This window comes from Dipodomys ordii, unplaced genomic scaffold (assembly GCF_000151885.1).
Source record: "Dipodomys ordii isolate 6190 unplaced genomic scaffold, Dord_2.0 Scaffold1000000345, whole genome shotgun sequence".
NCBI lineage: Eukaryota > Metazoa > Chordata > Mammalia > Rodentia > Heteromyidae > Dipodomys > Dipodomys ordii.
Genome location: NW_012283962.1, coordinates 1 through 16,160, shown reverse-complemented (window position 1 = coordinate 16,160; position 16,160 = coordinate 1). Strand labels below are relative to the sequence as shown.

Genomic DNA, 16,160 nt, shown 5'->3' with positions numbered 1-16,160 from the left:
TGCTGAGTCATCCCAAAGGGTGCTATATTCTGAGTCTTGAGAGGTAATTATCCCCAACAATCACACAGACACAAACACAAACACACATACACACATGTCACCATGAACCTGCTTGGTGTGTGGAGTGAAGGGGAATGGAGGAGAGTCTCCTCCAGTGGTGGGGCTGAGGGGAGATTCGATCCCCAGGGCAGGTACTGGGGGGTGTGTGTGGAGAGTGCTGAGCTGAGGTAAGGCTGCAATTGCCATGGTCTGGAAGCCTTAGGATCTAGTCAGGGCTGCAATTGTGGCCAGGGGTGGGGGGTGGGGCCCAGGGGAGGAGGGGGCAGGGCTTAGGGGCACACTTTGGTGGCAGCAATGGCTAGGGGCCCAAGGAAGCAGGGGCTTGTGCATCAGGGTGGCAAGGCCCAGGAGAGGGGCTGAGAGAGAGCAGAGAGAAGAGCCAGCATGAGCACAAGTGAAGTAGGCCCTGAGAGGAGACTGGAGCTGGGACAGCTTCTTTACAGGTTTTGTTTTTGTTTTAGGGATTTTAGAAAAAAAAAAAAAACACCTTGGCTCCAACCAGCCCAGTCTTGGAATGAAAAGAATGCCTCTAAGTCACCCTCCCCATAACAACTTAACCCACCTCCATTGTTCTGTTAAGGACTCACCCACTAAACACATAGCCAGAAATCTGGCTCATGCTGGCATGCTGGGGACATCCCAAGTTTACTATAAACTCCACCTTTTTCACATGTTTATGTTAAACTTCACTAAACTCCTTTGTGTATGTTTACCTTAAGCTCTGCTTTACCTTGAATTCATGAGTCATTTAAACCAAAAGTGACAGGCTGGTTTAAACAGCCATTATGTGACAAAGTGTAACCTCACTGGCCACCTGCATGTGGTCTGGTATGACTGTGCAATCTTTTGGGTGTGTGACAATCTCATTGGTCACCTATGTGACCAGGCTTCACCTTGTGATTTTTGCCTTTAAAAACCTAAGCACGTGGGCTGCTTGGGGTTGCAGTATTATCTCAGAGCCTGTGCTGCAACCCTGGCCTGTCAGTGTAGGAACCTTCTCAATAAAGTTGCTTCTTTAATAATAACTTTGTTGCGGTGGGCTCTGTCACTCCAGATGACTAGTTAGGCTTGCCTGCCTGAGTAGGGGGTCTTCTTACTACACAAACACCAGTGTGTAAGGTCCATTCCTGGACTGTGAACAGACCTCACCCAGTACCTGTCTTATCTAGGCAACTGGGACACCTGGAAGAGGTGAGGTCACATCTTACCGTGATGTGGCCACACCTTTCTCCCACCTGATACCACCTCCCTTTACCTGGACACACCCTTCCCCTCCCCCTATCCTATATAAGGCCTAATCTGGGGCCAAACGTCCCTCTTTTTCTTTTGCCAGCTGCGTGGAATGCCAACCTTGCCTGGTCCCAGCAGGTCTACTGAATAAACCTACCCCTTACCTGAATACCATGTGCTTGGTGCAGTTCTTACTCGGCTACCTCTTTTTAAAAAACCTAACACAGTGGAACCAGCTTCAGTGGCTGGCGGCTGCTCTGACCATAGTGTGGGTCCTGGCCAGAAGTGCAGAGCATGTGGCAGCTAGGTGGCTATGGCTGCTGAGGTGGAGGCAGCAGCGGCAGCCCACACAGGGGAGGAGGAGCAGAGAAGGAGCAGAGGCTGTGCACAGCCCCACAATGCGCCCGCAGACGCCCCTGCCCCCTCTCAGCAGCACTGCTTTTCAAATATGGTGCTGCTGGCTCTGAACCACAGAGCCTCTTGCAGTCACCTGGCAGAGATGGGGCACCCCTGGCATGCTTGTGGTGCTGACTTGGTCCCCGCCCTGGGTCCTCAGATGCCGGGTGCACAACCGATTTCAGCCTACAGCTTCTTCCAGCAGTACACGTGAGTGGCCGCCCTGCGGGCCAGCACCCCATGACCCCACCACCTGAACCTCCCCATTCTACCCTCTCACACCCGCAGAGCCGGAACCCCGATGCTTGACTCCCCTTTCCCATCATGCCTGCACCATCCCCATGCTCCACAGTCTGCCCTGGCTCTGCAACAAATGCACCCCAGGGGTGGGGGGTGGAGGTGGGTGTCCACCCGGGGATCCCACCATCATCTTTAGTGGCCAGTGTTCCAGGAAAAGGGAGCTTCAGTGATAGGTGAAGAGGGGGCACCACATAGCCCCTAGCCTGGAGCAGTGGGAGCCACACAGCCTTGCATCTGCATCCTTTCTCTCCCTGGTGGGAACCTAGTACCTTTAGTCAGAGGTGGGGAGCAGCACCCCCACATGCCTTCTTAGGCCTTTTCCTTTTTGCTGGGGAGGGGGGTGTTGGATACAGAAGATAGGCCCCCCTTGCTGTGTGAGCCCTTGTCTTCTGTGCTCAGTCACCCTTTCACCTGAGGACCTTCCCAGAAGAGCCCACTAGAGAGGTGAGGGCACTGGGGTCAGATAGAAGGTGGGTATTTGGGAGAAGAACACACCCCCTCTGATACACATACAACTGGCCTGTACTCCCAACCCCAGTTGTCAATAATAGTTCTGACTGGGTGATCACATTTCCCAGCTCTGCCAGCTTCTGCTAGTGCTCCCAGTCCATCTGGTCTCCTAGTCCTCCCCAAGAATCTGCCAAGTCTCCCAGAAGTATGTAGGCTGGAAGTAGGGAGTCCAACCATGTATATAGCCTTTAGGACCTCATCAAAGTTCCCAACAACGCCCCCACCCCAGGTCAGACACTTCTCTGGAGGCACCATGACCCCCTGCTTTGTTTTCTGTCCAGGCTCTGAGGAGCCACATGTCTCGGGACTCCTTCACCCAGAATTCTAGCCTAGGGTTTTGGTGACTGGGGAGTCAAGGCTGGTTGTTCCCAAGGGGAAGGGTCTGGCCCTGGAGAAAGGGGGAGGCAGGGTGGTTCTGCATTATAAGAGCATTGTTCCCCTTGGGTGGTTGCCCCTGGTTCTGACAAGGGAACCCCTGTGCTTGAGCTGGTACATTGCCTAGATGAGAAACCAACAAATGCAGAAGAGGCACTGCTCTGAGTCTGTGTGTTTAGGTGTGTATTACAGACAGAGAAAGACAGAGAGAGAGAGATCATCTTTCTCATTGTACAGTCAGCATGTCTAAAAAGACCAAAAGCATTTTTTGGGAGGGGGGTCCAGTTGTGGGGTCTGAACTCTGGGCCTGTGCACTGTCCCTCAGCTCTTCAGCTCAAGGCTAGCACTCAACTACTTGAGCCACAGCGCCACTTCCGACTTCTTTCTTTTTGCTTATGTGGTGCTGAGGAAGCGAACCTAGGGCCTCGTGCATGCAAAAAAAGCACTGTACCACTGAGCCACCTTCCTAGCCTGAGCAAAAGCATTTTATTTGTGTGCATGTGTGTATTTGTTGTTCTTTTTTCATTAAAGCCCAGTATGAGCCCAGCCACAATTTTTGTTTTCTCTTTCACAGTGTCATGGTTCCTTTAGAAAAGGTTTCATTAGATCTTCCTTCCCACCACTTTCTTCCCCTTTCCTGCAGCCCACAGTAACTGCTGGGCCTGCCTGGGTCTCCCCTAGGAGGTCTGTGTGAACCGCAGACCAGAGTGGACACCTGCCCTTCTGTCTTTAGCCAGAGGCTACTGTGACCACAGCTGCACTCTTCCAGCCAGACAGTCTGCTCTCATGTGTATAGTTGTAGCTAATTCAAAGTTGAGAATGTGTCTGCCAAACATAATTAGGGAATGAGATGGGGGTGTAGGGCAGGGGCTGGGAAGCTAGGAGGATCTGGGAAGTGATGAAAGGTGTGATATGGCAGATGGTTTATCACGACCGAGGATGAGAGGGGAATCTAACCCAGGGCATTGATGGTGTCCATGGGCATCTGAGCAGGGGGCTCCGGGCCGCCAATGTTGTCATGGATTTCCTCCCAGGTTAGTGCACTGGTGGGTAGTCCTGAAGACTCCATTCTGTGTCCCTCCTGGGCTGTTTCCAGCTGGGCAATGGTAGGCAAGTGTGTTCCCCCTGCTGGAGCCTGCTTGGGATCAGGACATGGCAGTTAGCTAAGGCTCTCTGAATGCAATTTTCTGTAACCTGCTGTAGGCTGTCTGGAAGGAAAAGGGGACTACTGATTTTGGAACCCATTAAGTTTGATTAGGACAAGTGAAATGCCAGCTTTTCCAGGGATTTTTCTTGAAGCTGGTAATTTCTACTAACGCATGGGATTCTGGGTCAAATTAGATGGACCATTTCAGCCACCAAACAATGACTTTCAAAGCGGCACAGGCAGAGTTCCCAAGCCAGATGGGTTCCTGCTACGAACATCGTGCCTTGACTGCCTTTCTCCAGCAGCTGCTGATTCTCCTCCAGCTCTCTCTGGGGTGACCACCACAGTTTAGGATGTCGTGGGGAGCAGAGATTGTGACCTTGCCATCTGCAGCTTGTCAGCTGTGAGCAGAGACAATCCCCAGCACCTGCATTGGAATCTGGGAGATTCAGAGACCTGGGATGCCTCAAGGATCCTTTCTCTGCAACATGAAACTTGGGGGCCGGATATAGTGGACCATCCTGTCTTCCCCAGGGAGTGGAGAGGAGGCCCCTTGAGCCTGGTGTTCACCTCACAGCAACCTTGTTCACACCTGAGTGGGGAATGGAGTGCCACAGAGCTGGTCAGTGGCTGGACAGAGATCTTTGAGAAGATAGGCATCCGAAAGGCCCAGGAATCCAGTGAGGACATCATGGCTCATGTCCTTGGAAACAAAACAGTTAAGTGCGGTGGCACCAGGAGGGTGGGAAGAGGGAGGAGGGAGAACTGTGGGAGAGCTACATCAGGCTTTGCCCTACCCAGGATGCTTCCCTAAATTGAATGGGACTTTTCTGTAGTATTGTCATAGACAGATGCTCATTTATTTATCCAACAAACCATTACAGTGTGTGCCAAGCCCCGGGGGGGGGGGGAGGGGGCGGGTCATACATGATGAAAGGTTCCAGTGCTGGTTCCACAGCACATGAAGAAATCTTGGTTTGAGCTGGATACCATTGCTTCACTCCCATCATCCTAGCTACTTAGGTGACTAAGATGGGAGGATTGAGGCTTAAGGCTCAAGCAGGAAAGCCTATAAGACTCTTATCTCCAACTAACTACCAAAAAGAAAATGCCAGAAGTGGATGAGTGGCTCAAGCCATAGACTGTTGGCCTTGAGTAAAAAGGCTCAGGGATAGCACCCATTCTCTGGTTTTAAGGCCCAGGAGTGACACAAAGAGAGGACAGAGAAAGAGAGGAGGGAAGGATGGAGGGAGAAAAGGAGGAAAGGAAGGAAGAAGGGATCATGCAGGCCTTGGTTTGGAGCTCCTGGATCAAGGGAGTCAACCATTCACAATCTCTGTGGGGACAGTTTCAGAGCCTAAAGCCAGTATGTAGGACCAAGCCACTGTCCCCTCAGCAACTTCATGACATCCAGGATCTGAGTGGTTGCTTAATGTAGAGGGAAATAGCCTGGGGTAGAACCTAGGGCTCAGAGTGTGTCACCGAGTTTGAGTCTCCCCTGTCTCACTGAGTTTATTTTCTGGTCAGATAAGAAGAAAGTGTCCAAAGGCTAGGGAGGATAGGGTGAGGGAGTGTCCAGAGGGGGGTGGCAAGGAATAAGCAGGAAGATGAAGAGGGAGGACGATCCCAGATCAGGTGTGTCAGGCCATTGAAGCCATGACCTCACCTGACAACCTAGACCATCAGTGATAGAGCCTTTGAGCCAGCTACATGGCTATTAAAAGTCCTGGCACTCTGGGTTCACCGTGGATGACCTCACTGTTGTCCTCTGCAGGATGCCTGTGCAGCTTGGGGACTGGGACTTTTGCTGGCTCAATCTGAAGATGACACCCCGTGTTCATTCCTCAACCAGAGGCAGAGGTAAGCATGCCCCTGGAACAGGACAGCCAGGGAATGAGGGCGGGAGTCAGACCCATGTTGCTCTGAGACTTCCTCTAGGGGACTCTAGGGCCCTGTGATTGCCATTCTCCGAGGTAGAGGTTGGTCTCCTTGCTGGCTCAGCCTTTAGTCTAGATGGCAGATGTGGGATTTAGAGAGGGCAGACTGAAGGTCGAGGCTGGTGGGAACACCAGAGGCAATGTGCCCTGAGCAGGGTTGTTTCTTTGAGGATACTTACAACCCAGGATCATTCCAGAGATAGATCAGCCTTTTCTCCTTCCTGAAAGAGAGGGACCTAGAACCCTACAGTCTGCATCGCTTCGCTGAGAAATTCATTCATTCCTATATCCTTTGGTTGGATAACTGGATCTCACCTGACTGCCCTGTGTCAAGGCAGTAGAGTGAGAGATCTTGAGTCCTTGATGAGGTCACGGGATCCTCAGTATGAGATTGTACTTGAATGTTCTGACTTGGTGCATGGTCAGTCCCATCTCAGCCTGCCATGACCTAGGACATAGAATCTAGAGACTCAGAGCAGGATGTAGTCTATTCTGTGAGTCTTGAGTATTATGTGTGAGCTTTGAGCTCCCGTGTGCTCACCTGCTTCCCTTTCTTGGGTGGGTTTATGCTAGAAAAAGTTTAAAACTAGGGCCTGGGTCCCATCCCTTGTTTTATGCTCAAAGCTAGCACTCTACCATTTGAGCCACAGCTCCACTTGCAATGGTTTTGGGTGTTTAATTGGAGATAAGAGTTCTCAATGACTTTGCTGCCAAGGGTGGCATTCAACTGCAGTCCTCAGATCTCAGTCTCCTGAGGGGATAGGATGACAGGCATACAAAAGCCTCTTTGGCTGGGTGCCAGTGGCTCATGGCTGTCATCCTAAGTACTCAGGAGCTGAATCTTAGGATCGCCAGTAAAAGCCTGCCTGGGCAGGAAAGACCCTCAGAGTCTTCTCTCCAATAAAGCACCAGAAAACCGGAAGTGGTGCTGTGGCTCAAGTAGCAGAGTGCTGGACTTGAGCTGAAGAGCTCAGCGCTAGCACTCAGGCACAGAGTTCAAGCCCCACAACCAACAAAAAGAAAGAAAGTAAAACATATTTGCCTGCAAAGGATGTTGGAGGTGTGTTTGTATGTATGTGTGTGAGGGTGGGGTGTAGACATTTATCACCCAGCTCAGTCATCGTATTAGACAGATTGTCACAAACTCTTAGTTCATGGCAGCCGATTCTTGACCACAGGTGAACTCTGGGTTAGATGTCAACCATCGAACCTCACTCTCTTCAAGGGACAGTTGTGAGTAAATAAGGGTCTAATACAGAGGGCCAGGCACAGAGGGAGCAGGTATCAGATACAGTTCTCGACAATTCTGTGATCATATGACAGGAAGTTGCCAGGAAAGGGCTCAGATGGGGTCTGTTATTAATCATGCAACAGGTGTGGGAATATGAAACAAAACGTGGCTGTCTTTCATCATTACCCTATCCCCATGAGGAAGGGTTCCTTCACTCTATTCATTTTTCCAGCTGGGGAAAATGAGTCATGGAGAAGCCAGGTGACCTACTCATGATCCCCAGCTGACAGGAATCTTGGTCTGATTTCTCTGCCATGCTTCCTAGGACAGTGGGTGTTATTCAGTCCACTTCTTGTGGTGGGAAGTCCACTTCTTGTCATTTGTGGGGCTTGAATTCTGGATCTGGATGCTGTCCCTGAGCTCCTCAGATCAAGGCTAGCACTCTACCACATGAGCCACAGTATCATTTCCCATTTTCTGTTGGTTCTTTGAGGATAAGAGTTTCACAGACATTCTTCCCGAGCCAGCTATGACCCAAGATCTTCACATCTAAGCCTCCTGTGTAGGTAGGATTATAGGTCTGAGCCACAGGCATCTGGCTTAAGTGTAATTCTAGCCCTCTGTCTCTCTCGCTCTCTCTGTCTCTCTCTCTCCCCCTCTTTCTCTCTCTCAGGAATTGGTTGAATGAGTGCTGGAGGAGGTGGCCCAGCATCCCCATGTGGCTGGAACCCAAGGTGGCCCTCTCAGTCTGGAGGTGGGCTGTGATTCAGGAGCTGTTTTGCTCAGCCTGTTGAACCAGCTTCATGAGGTAAGCCCATCTGTGCCCTGGCTAGATAGTGATGGTAATTCATTGTCCATCCCATGAGTCCTTCCCCACGTCCCTCTGCTACACAGTTGAAGGAAAGTGGATGAGAAGGTGTTGCCTGGTCCCCCTGCCCAGCACAATCCAGAGCCACTGACCTATACCCCAACTATCTGACAAGACCCTGGCTATAAGACAATAAAAACACTCTGTGTGTACTACCCTTTGCTGGGGAGTGTCATTTTAGTTAGGGTGGCGGGGTTCAGAGGAAAGACCCCAGACCTGATTCCTCCCAGAGGACATTTGTTCTTGTGACAGAGCCAAGTCATTGCTGTGGATAAGGACAAAGCCTCCATCAGACTGACCCAGAACAATGCTCAAAGATAGGTAGGCTGTTGAAGTATCAAACCCACTCATGTCTGCTTCCCACTCCCAAAAAGGAGGTGTAGTGTGGATGGCCGGGCCCTTGGCCTAAGGGATTATAAATGGATGGTGGCGGTTCGGAGCTTATTGCTCCCACCCATCATCCTGGCTCTTTGGGAGGCTGAGGTCTGATGGTTGTGACTCAGAGCAGCCTGGGCAGGAAAGTCCATGAGAATCTTATCTCCCATAAACCACCTCCCTCCCCAAAACCACATACAAAAAAGTCAGGTGTGGTGTTGTGGCTCAACTGGTAGAGCCTCAGCCTTGAACAAAAGAAGCTAAGGGATAACACTCAGGCCCTGAATCCAAGCCCTAGGACTAACACAATCATGAAATAAATGAACAGTGTACACCTTTTAGCTGACTACCAAGAAAGATGTATTCAGTTTTCTCATTGGTACATGTAGCCAAAGGTAAGGGGCTCCCTTTCATGTTCCCCTAAACCTCTCCTTCTCTCCTTTATCTGTCCAGGCTTAGGTTGCAGGACAGAATTCAGATCATCCCCTTGGATGTGACCTTAGGTACCCTCCCCCATCCACCTCCCTTGGGGTCAAGATCCTTGATGCTTTCCTTGCTGGGAGGAGGAGGCATCACAGAGATGAGGGTAGGTATCCCCAACACTCACACACATACACATACACAAACACACAAACACCCCTAAGCCAACTCAGACTAGCATTTTCCAAAGACACTTTATCTCCTTGGATTAACTGACCTAAGAGAGGAATTTGATCCCCTGTAACTGGTTATTTTAAATTGGGCTTGCTAGTTGACAGGAGATAAACAGGAGCAAAAAAAAAAAAGCCTTTGGTGCCCGTCACCTGGGGTTCAGGCTCATGTCTGTCATCCTGGCTACTCAGGAGGATGAGATCTGAGGATCACAGTTTGAAGCCAGCCATAAGCTGGAAAACCCATGAGACTCTACTCTCCCTGGAACCACCAAAAAGCCAGAAATGGGACTGTGGCTCAAGTGTTAGAACACCAGCCTTGAACAATGAAACTCAGAGAGACAGCTCCCAGATCCTCAGTTCAAGCCCACACAAAGAAATGGCCCTGTCTTGTTGCACACAGATTGCCCACGCCTCCAGCCCCCTTTCACAGAGTGTGATACAACACCTGCCCCTGGGTGGTGTATCAGGGCCTTCACAAATCTGATGGTGGAATCCAAGCCTTCCCCTTCGTGCATTCTCAACCCACACTGGCTGGAAAGCAGAGCCTGACAAAGCTGGCAGCTTGCAAAGTGGAGAGGCTCCAGTTTTGCCAAGGTGATTAGAAAGGTTTCATGGAGACAGCACTTGTAAAGGGGGTCTTGCTTAACAAGGAGGATCTGAAGGAAGCACAGAGAGCAAAGGTACTGCAGATGATGGACAACATTATAGAGCGTATTCCTTTCCAGCCAGGGCTGCCGGTGAGAGACTTGTTATAGATATGCGAGACTGTCGCAAGATAAGCCTGAGGGGTCACAGAAGAACAGCTATATAGGGCTGGGATTTTGTCTTAGAGGAGGAGGGCTCGCCTAGCACACAGGAAAGCATGGGTTCGATTCCTAGGTTCTGCATACACAGAAAAAGCTGGAAGTGGCACGGTGGCTCAGGTGAAAGAGCACTCCCTGGAGACAAAGCAAGTCAGGGACAGTGCCGGGCCATGAGGTCAGGCCTCAGGGCTGTCACCATGAAACAGTTCTCCCAGTGACCTTTGTGACAGGTGGATGGCTATGCGCTGAAGCTCTCAGTAGATCCATCCATGCTTTGTGTCTCCTTTGACAGAGGGGAGCTGGACAGTCCTTCTCCCTGGGCACTCCTGGGCCCACTTATCACCAACCCTCCCAAAGTCTTCCACCAGGATATGGAGCAGCTGGCCCCAGAAGTCCTCAGGTATCGGTTGGGTGGGGCAGGGGGACATAGGGCAGGCCCCAGAACTCCTTGTGTGTCTGATCTGCCCTGGAAGACCAGGCAATCTGGAGGAGGCAGATTGGAGCTTAGAGAGGGCTAGTGATGTGGAGGGGTCCCTTTAATCCCCATGGCTCCACCCAGATTCTAGCCTCGTTTTGCTGTCCCTGAGGGAGGTAGAGGGGTGTCTAGGTGCTAGCTTCTAGAGGGGGACTAGGTGGAAATTCTGAAGGACTAGACACCTTAAGCCATGAGCCGATGGCTCATGCCTGTCATCCAACACCTGTCATCCTGGCCACTCGGGAGGCTGAGATCCAGAGGATCTCATTTCCCAGCCCAGGGAAGGAAATTCCCTCCAGAGCCTCATCTCCAATCTCCAACCAGAAGTTGCACTGTGGCTCAAGTGGTAGAGCACTGGCCTTGAGGAAAATTAGACATCAGGGACAGTACACAAGCCCTGAGTTCAAGCCCCTCAAAAAAAACAGAAACAAAAAACCAAACAAGAAAGAAACACACCCTTTTCCTTGCTTGCAAGAGATACTGAAGTAGTAGGGTTGCTGTGGTTGTGAGACCAGATGCTGGCCTCACAGTACAGACATTTCAAATAACTCCCTAGGTTTACCCCAGTGTGAAGCCATAGCAGGGTGGGTGGTGCCTTACCAAAAACTCCAGATGTTGTGGCTTGTCCAGGCAGGGAGTGGGTGAATGGGAGAAGGGGTGGGATGGTAGTGTCAATTATATGCTCTCCATCCATGGAAGAATTGTTTTGGATGCTGGTGACCAATTCTGAAGTGTAGGGTTACATGTGTTTTGTGTTTTGATGAGTTGGGTTTTCCCTTGCTATAAGAAAGTGGCTGCTGAGGAGGCTACAATGCTTGATAAGAAACGTACTCCTTATCTTGCCCATGTAATTGTAACCCCTCTGTACAGTATTTTCACAATAAAAAAAGAAAGAAAGAAAAGAGCTGAAGAAAAAAAAAGATGGGTGTAGCTGGGCACTGACAATGGCTCATAACTGTCATCCTAGCTACTCAGGAGGCTGAGATCTGAGGATCACGGTTCAAAGCCAGCTTGGGCAGGAAAGTCTGTGAGACTTTATCTCCAATGAACCACCAGAAAATTGGATGTGTGCTGTGGTGCCACTAGTAGAGCGCACACTTTCATCTGAAGAGCTGAGCGCCTGCTGGCAGGCCCAAAGTTCAAACCCCATAACCTACAACCAAACAAAAGGTAGGTCAATTTTCTGCATAATAGTATGTACAGTAGAAATGCTATGATGTGTTGTGAACCTTTCCAGACATGTGAGAGGCTCTGAGTTTTGTCTACAGTTGGCCTGATGATGGTAGTGCCATCATCTCTGGGGTGGAATATTCAGGGTGCTCAGGGACTGCTGAGGCTTTGGGCTACCAGTGTGTGTGTCTGTGTGTTCATGTGTCTTTTGTCTGTGTGTCTGTGTCTGTGTGTTTGGATGTAGAAGACCTGGGCCTTGAATTCAGGGTCTAGGTGAAGTTCTTATGCTTCTGTGCTCAAAGCTAGTGCTCTAACACTTGAGCTGCAGCTCTTTTTCTGGCTATTTGGTGGTTCATTGGAGATAAGAGCCTCAGAGACATTTCTGTGCTGGCTGGCTTTGACCTCAGCGTCCTGAGTAGCTAGGATGACAGGTGTGAGGCACCAGTGCCATATTTGTGTGTGTGTGTGTGTGTGTTTCCCTCATCTTTTTCTGTCCCCTTCCTGGGTGCCTTTCTGCCTCTTTCTGACCTCGGATCGTGCCCCTCCCCCAAACCGACCTTGCCTTTAGCCTCCTATCAAGGTCTACAATGAGTCTTAAATTGCCAGAGACCTGAGTTCAAGCTTTTCTTTGGGGCCCAAGTCCAGCTGTCCAAATCTTTGGCCTCCTGCAGGGGATTCTGGGTCAGCCGGGCCAGCTGCAATAGAGTCTTGCCTGTCTCTGGGTGGGGAACTAGGACATGGGACGTCCTGCCCTTTTCCTCAGCTAGACCTCTGTCTGCATGTCCCTCTCAGCAGGCTGTAAGTGGAGTGGGGGAAGGAAGTTGCTGGTGATTCTGGCCCACTCCAGCTTGATAGTTAACTGAAGGCTGCCCTAGCAAGGAGGAATCTGGGTTACATTGGAGGTGAGGCCAAGGTTGCTTGGAAGTGTGTGTTGGTGTCTAGGAAATGTCAACGTACTTTATCACCGGCAAGGCTATCTTCCAGCCACAGCTGGGCCTCTCAAATCCTTCTAGAGAATTCTGGATGCCCAGAATACAGAAGCACAGACTTTACATTACAGGGCCAGGCAATTGGGGGAGGAGAGACTGGTATGGCCAATACCTCAATGTTCTGGAGCATTAGCCTTGACCTGGGTATGTCCTCCTTGCATAAATTCACTTCTTAACCCTGAGTTGGCGAGAAAGAGGTGACGTGGTGGTGCTGTAGAAGTAGCAGGAGTGGAAGTGAGATCTAGGATCATCAACATCTGGATTTATGGCCTGAGGGAGTGGGAAAGGGGACAAAAGGTATATTTAAAAAAAAACTCTTAGAGCTGGAACTCAGGGCCTAGGCACTGAGCTTCCTTTGCTCAAATCTAACACTCTACCACTTCAACCACAACTCACTTTTCATCTTTTTTAGTAGTTTATTGGAGATAAGAGTTTCACGAAATTTCCTGCCTGGGCTGGCTTCAAGCTGCCATCTTAAGAGCTCAGCCTCTTGAGTAGCTAGGATTGCTGGTATGACCAATGGGCACCTGCTAAGGATGTTAGTGTGTGTGTGTGTGTGTGTGTGTGTGTGTGTGTTTACCAGGGCTTGAACTCAGAGCCTAGGTGGTATCCTTTAGCTTGTTTGCACAAGGCTCGTGCTCTACCACTTGAACTGCAGTAGCTCTGCTTCCCAGCTTTTTGGTGATTTGTGCTCTACCACTTGAACTACAGTAACTCTGCTTCCCAGCTTTTTGGTGATTCATTGGAGATAAGAGTCTGCCCAGGCTAGCTTTGAATATTGATTGATCCTCCTGTGTCAGCCTTGAGTAGCTAGGAATATAGGCATGAGCCACTGGCATCCAGCTTTAAGGATGTCTCTTCATTACTGTCTTCTGTTCTAACAGCTGTCTCCTTGCCCTGGCCTAGATCTCTGATCTCCACATCAGCTCCCAGTAGCCCTTGACTGTGTGGAGAACATAAAGCTCAAACCTGTCAAGCATCCAATGTCTATGTCCTCAGGAAAGGGTACGGTTCCTCTGAAGTCTGGAGGAGTAGGGGGAGAGGAAGGAAGGTTAGCTGTAGATGGGTGCTAGGCTGGGAGAGAGGTGCACTGTCTTAGCCAAGAAGGAAAGTGTGGCCAGATGTTAATAGCTCATGCTCCCATATTACTAGCTCCTCAGAAGACTGAGATCTAAGGATTGGCATTCAGAGGCAGCCCAGCTCACTTTTCTTTCTTTCTTTCTTTTCTTTTTTTTTAGTATCAGTAGGATCTTTTTTTGTGTGCATGATAATACTGTACAGAGAGGTTACAATTACATGGGCAAGATAATGAGTACATTTCTTTTCACCAGCTCACTTTTCTAAAGTGTGTGAGACTCTCCTTTCCCAATAACAACCTGAAAGCTGGAAGAAAAGCTGTGGCTCAAGAGGTAGAGTTGCTAGCCTTGAATGGAAAAGAGCCCGGGTCCTGAGTTCAAGCCCTAGTACCAAGATGTGCCCATGAACACACACATACACACACAAACACCCACACACACTCACTCACACATACACAAACAGAGGAAATTAGTAATGATGAGCTGAGCTAGAATTGGGGGCAGTCCAGGGGCACAGTCATAGTAAACTCTCGACACATATGTTATTTCACCCCAACTCCTTCTTGGGCTGAGGGGTCCGAGCGATGGCAGTAAGTCCCATGGAACCTGCACTTCCATCCATGCATAGGGTACAGGACCAAGGGAAGAACATGATGGATGCTCGTTTATACTCGGTGCATGATTGCAGACCTTCATCTGCCACTGAACATTGGTGAGCAAAGCAGGGCTCTGAGCCCTGGGACTCTTGGGATAGCCACTGCTAAAAGCAGCAGCCAGCCAGCTGTGGATTCCTGAGCCTACAAGTCTTTCATGAGCCCAATTCAACACCCACCCAAGTTGTGCCTGACAAATTTGCCCCCGTGAGTAGGGATTACATGTTGTGCCATCTTGCAGCTCTTGCCACTCCTGGCCCAGAAACCTGGTCTGAAATATTGATTTACTGCTCAGATCCACACTGCACCCATGACAGATGCCATTCTGAGACCTGGCCGATGACCTCTGTGCCCCAAGGCTAGACCTTTCTCTGATACTTTGACCCACTCTGTAGGCAACGGCTTCGATAGAGGCTGCTTTCAAGACTTGTAGGACTCCTAGATATTGGTAGACCCTTAGTGGCCCACTGGAAATCACCCTGCCTAGAGCCACAGAGTGAGGTTCAAGCAGGTCAGTTGTAGCTTGAACTCTTGGACTGGGCACTGTCCCTTCAGCTCTTCAGCTTACCACTTGAGCCACAGTACCACTTCCAGTTTTCCTGTGGTTCATTGGAGATCAGAGTCTCCCGGACTTTCCTGCCCTGGCTGCATTTGAGCCATGATCCTCAGATCTCAGCCTCCTGAGAAGCTAGGAGCATAGGCATGAGCCACCAGCACCCAACTGATTTGGACTTTCACCACAGTGGACTAGGAACTCCTGAAAGCTTTTCTTTATTTTTTTATGTGCCAGCACTGGGGCTTGAACTTAGGGTCTGGGCTCCAGTCTCTTTAATTTTTACCTCAAGGTTGGCATCTACCACTTGAGCCACAGCTCCATTTCTGGCTTTTGGTAGTCCATTGGCAAGGAGAGTCTCACTAACTTTCCTCCCCTGAGCTGGCTTTGACCCACGACTTCTGATCTCAGTCTTTTCAGTAGCTAGGATTTGTAGGGGTTGAGCCTCCACTGGCATTGGGCTAGAAACTTTTCTTAAGCAAGTGTTCTTCCCTGCTTTTGCCCTGACTCCTCCATGTAAAGGAGGTCTGAGGGTCAGGAGCTGTGAAAAATAGGCTTCCAGCCACAGGAAATGGCTGGAGTCCATGGTGAAAAGCCAAGCTAATCTCCCCCCTGGGCCTCATTCTGGGAACTCCATCCTCTGCCCACCCTGTGACTCAAGTACAAACCTTGACCCAGCCTTGAATGTCCTGCCCGATATGTCTGAAGCCACAGAACCTTCATTCCACCCACACCACCTATTCTACATCACACCTCAGGAAACTTTGTGCATTGTTGTACCTTCTGCCTGCAGCTCTCTATAGTGTTCCACATCTTAGAACTTCACTGGAATTTTGGCACTGGTTATATCACCTCCAGGAGCAAGTCTTTCCTTCCCTTCTCTCTCTTTTTCTTATTATTGAGTTGCTAGAGTTGGAACTTGTGCAGGCTGACTGGCAAATGCTCTGGCTTGGGGTGTGTGTGTGTGTGTGTGTGTGTGTGTGTTTGTGCCAGTCCTAGGGTTTGAATTAATGGCCTGGACGCTATCCCTGAGGTTTTGTGCTCAAGGCTAGCACTCTATTACTTGAACCACAGCTCTACTTCTGATTTTTGGGTGTTTAATTGCAGAAAAGTGTCTCATATAGACTTTCCTGCTTGCAATTGTGATCCTCAGATCTCAGCCTCCTGAGTAGCTAAGATTACTGGGGTGAACCACTAGCAACTGTCCTCTACCCTACCTCTTACCTCTAACCTTGGTCCTCCTATGAGTACCAGAAGAATATGTCTCACCAGGTTGACTTTTTTGCCAGTCTTGGTGCTTGAACTCAGAGTCTGGGCATGTTCTTGAGTTTCTTTTGGTCAAGGCTAGCACTCTTATCA

The 16,160-nt window shown here is 50.0% G+C and overlaps 1 pseudogene; it reads left to right on the top strand.

Moving 5' to 3' along the window:
* Positions 1 to 1,603: 1,603 nt before the first annotated feature.
* LOC106002706 lies at positions 1,604 to 10,285 on the top strand (annotated as a pseudogene).
* Positions 10,286 to 16,160: the final 5,875 nt, after the last annotated feature.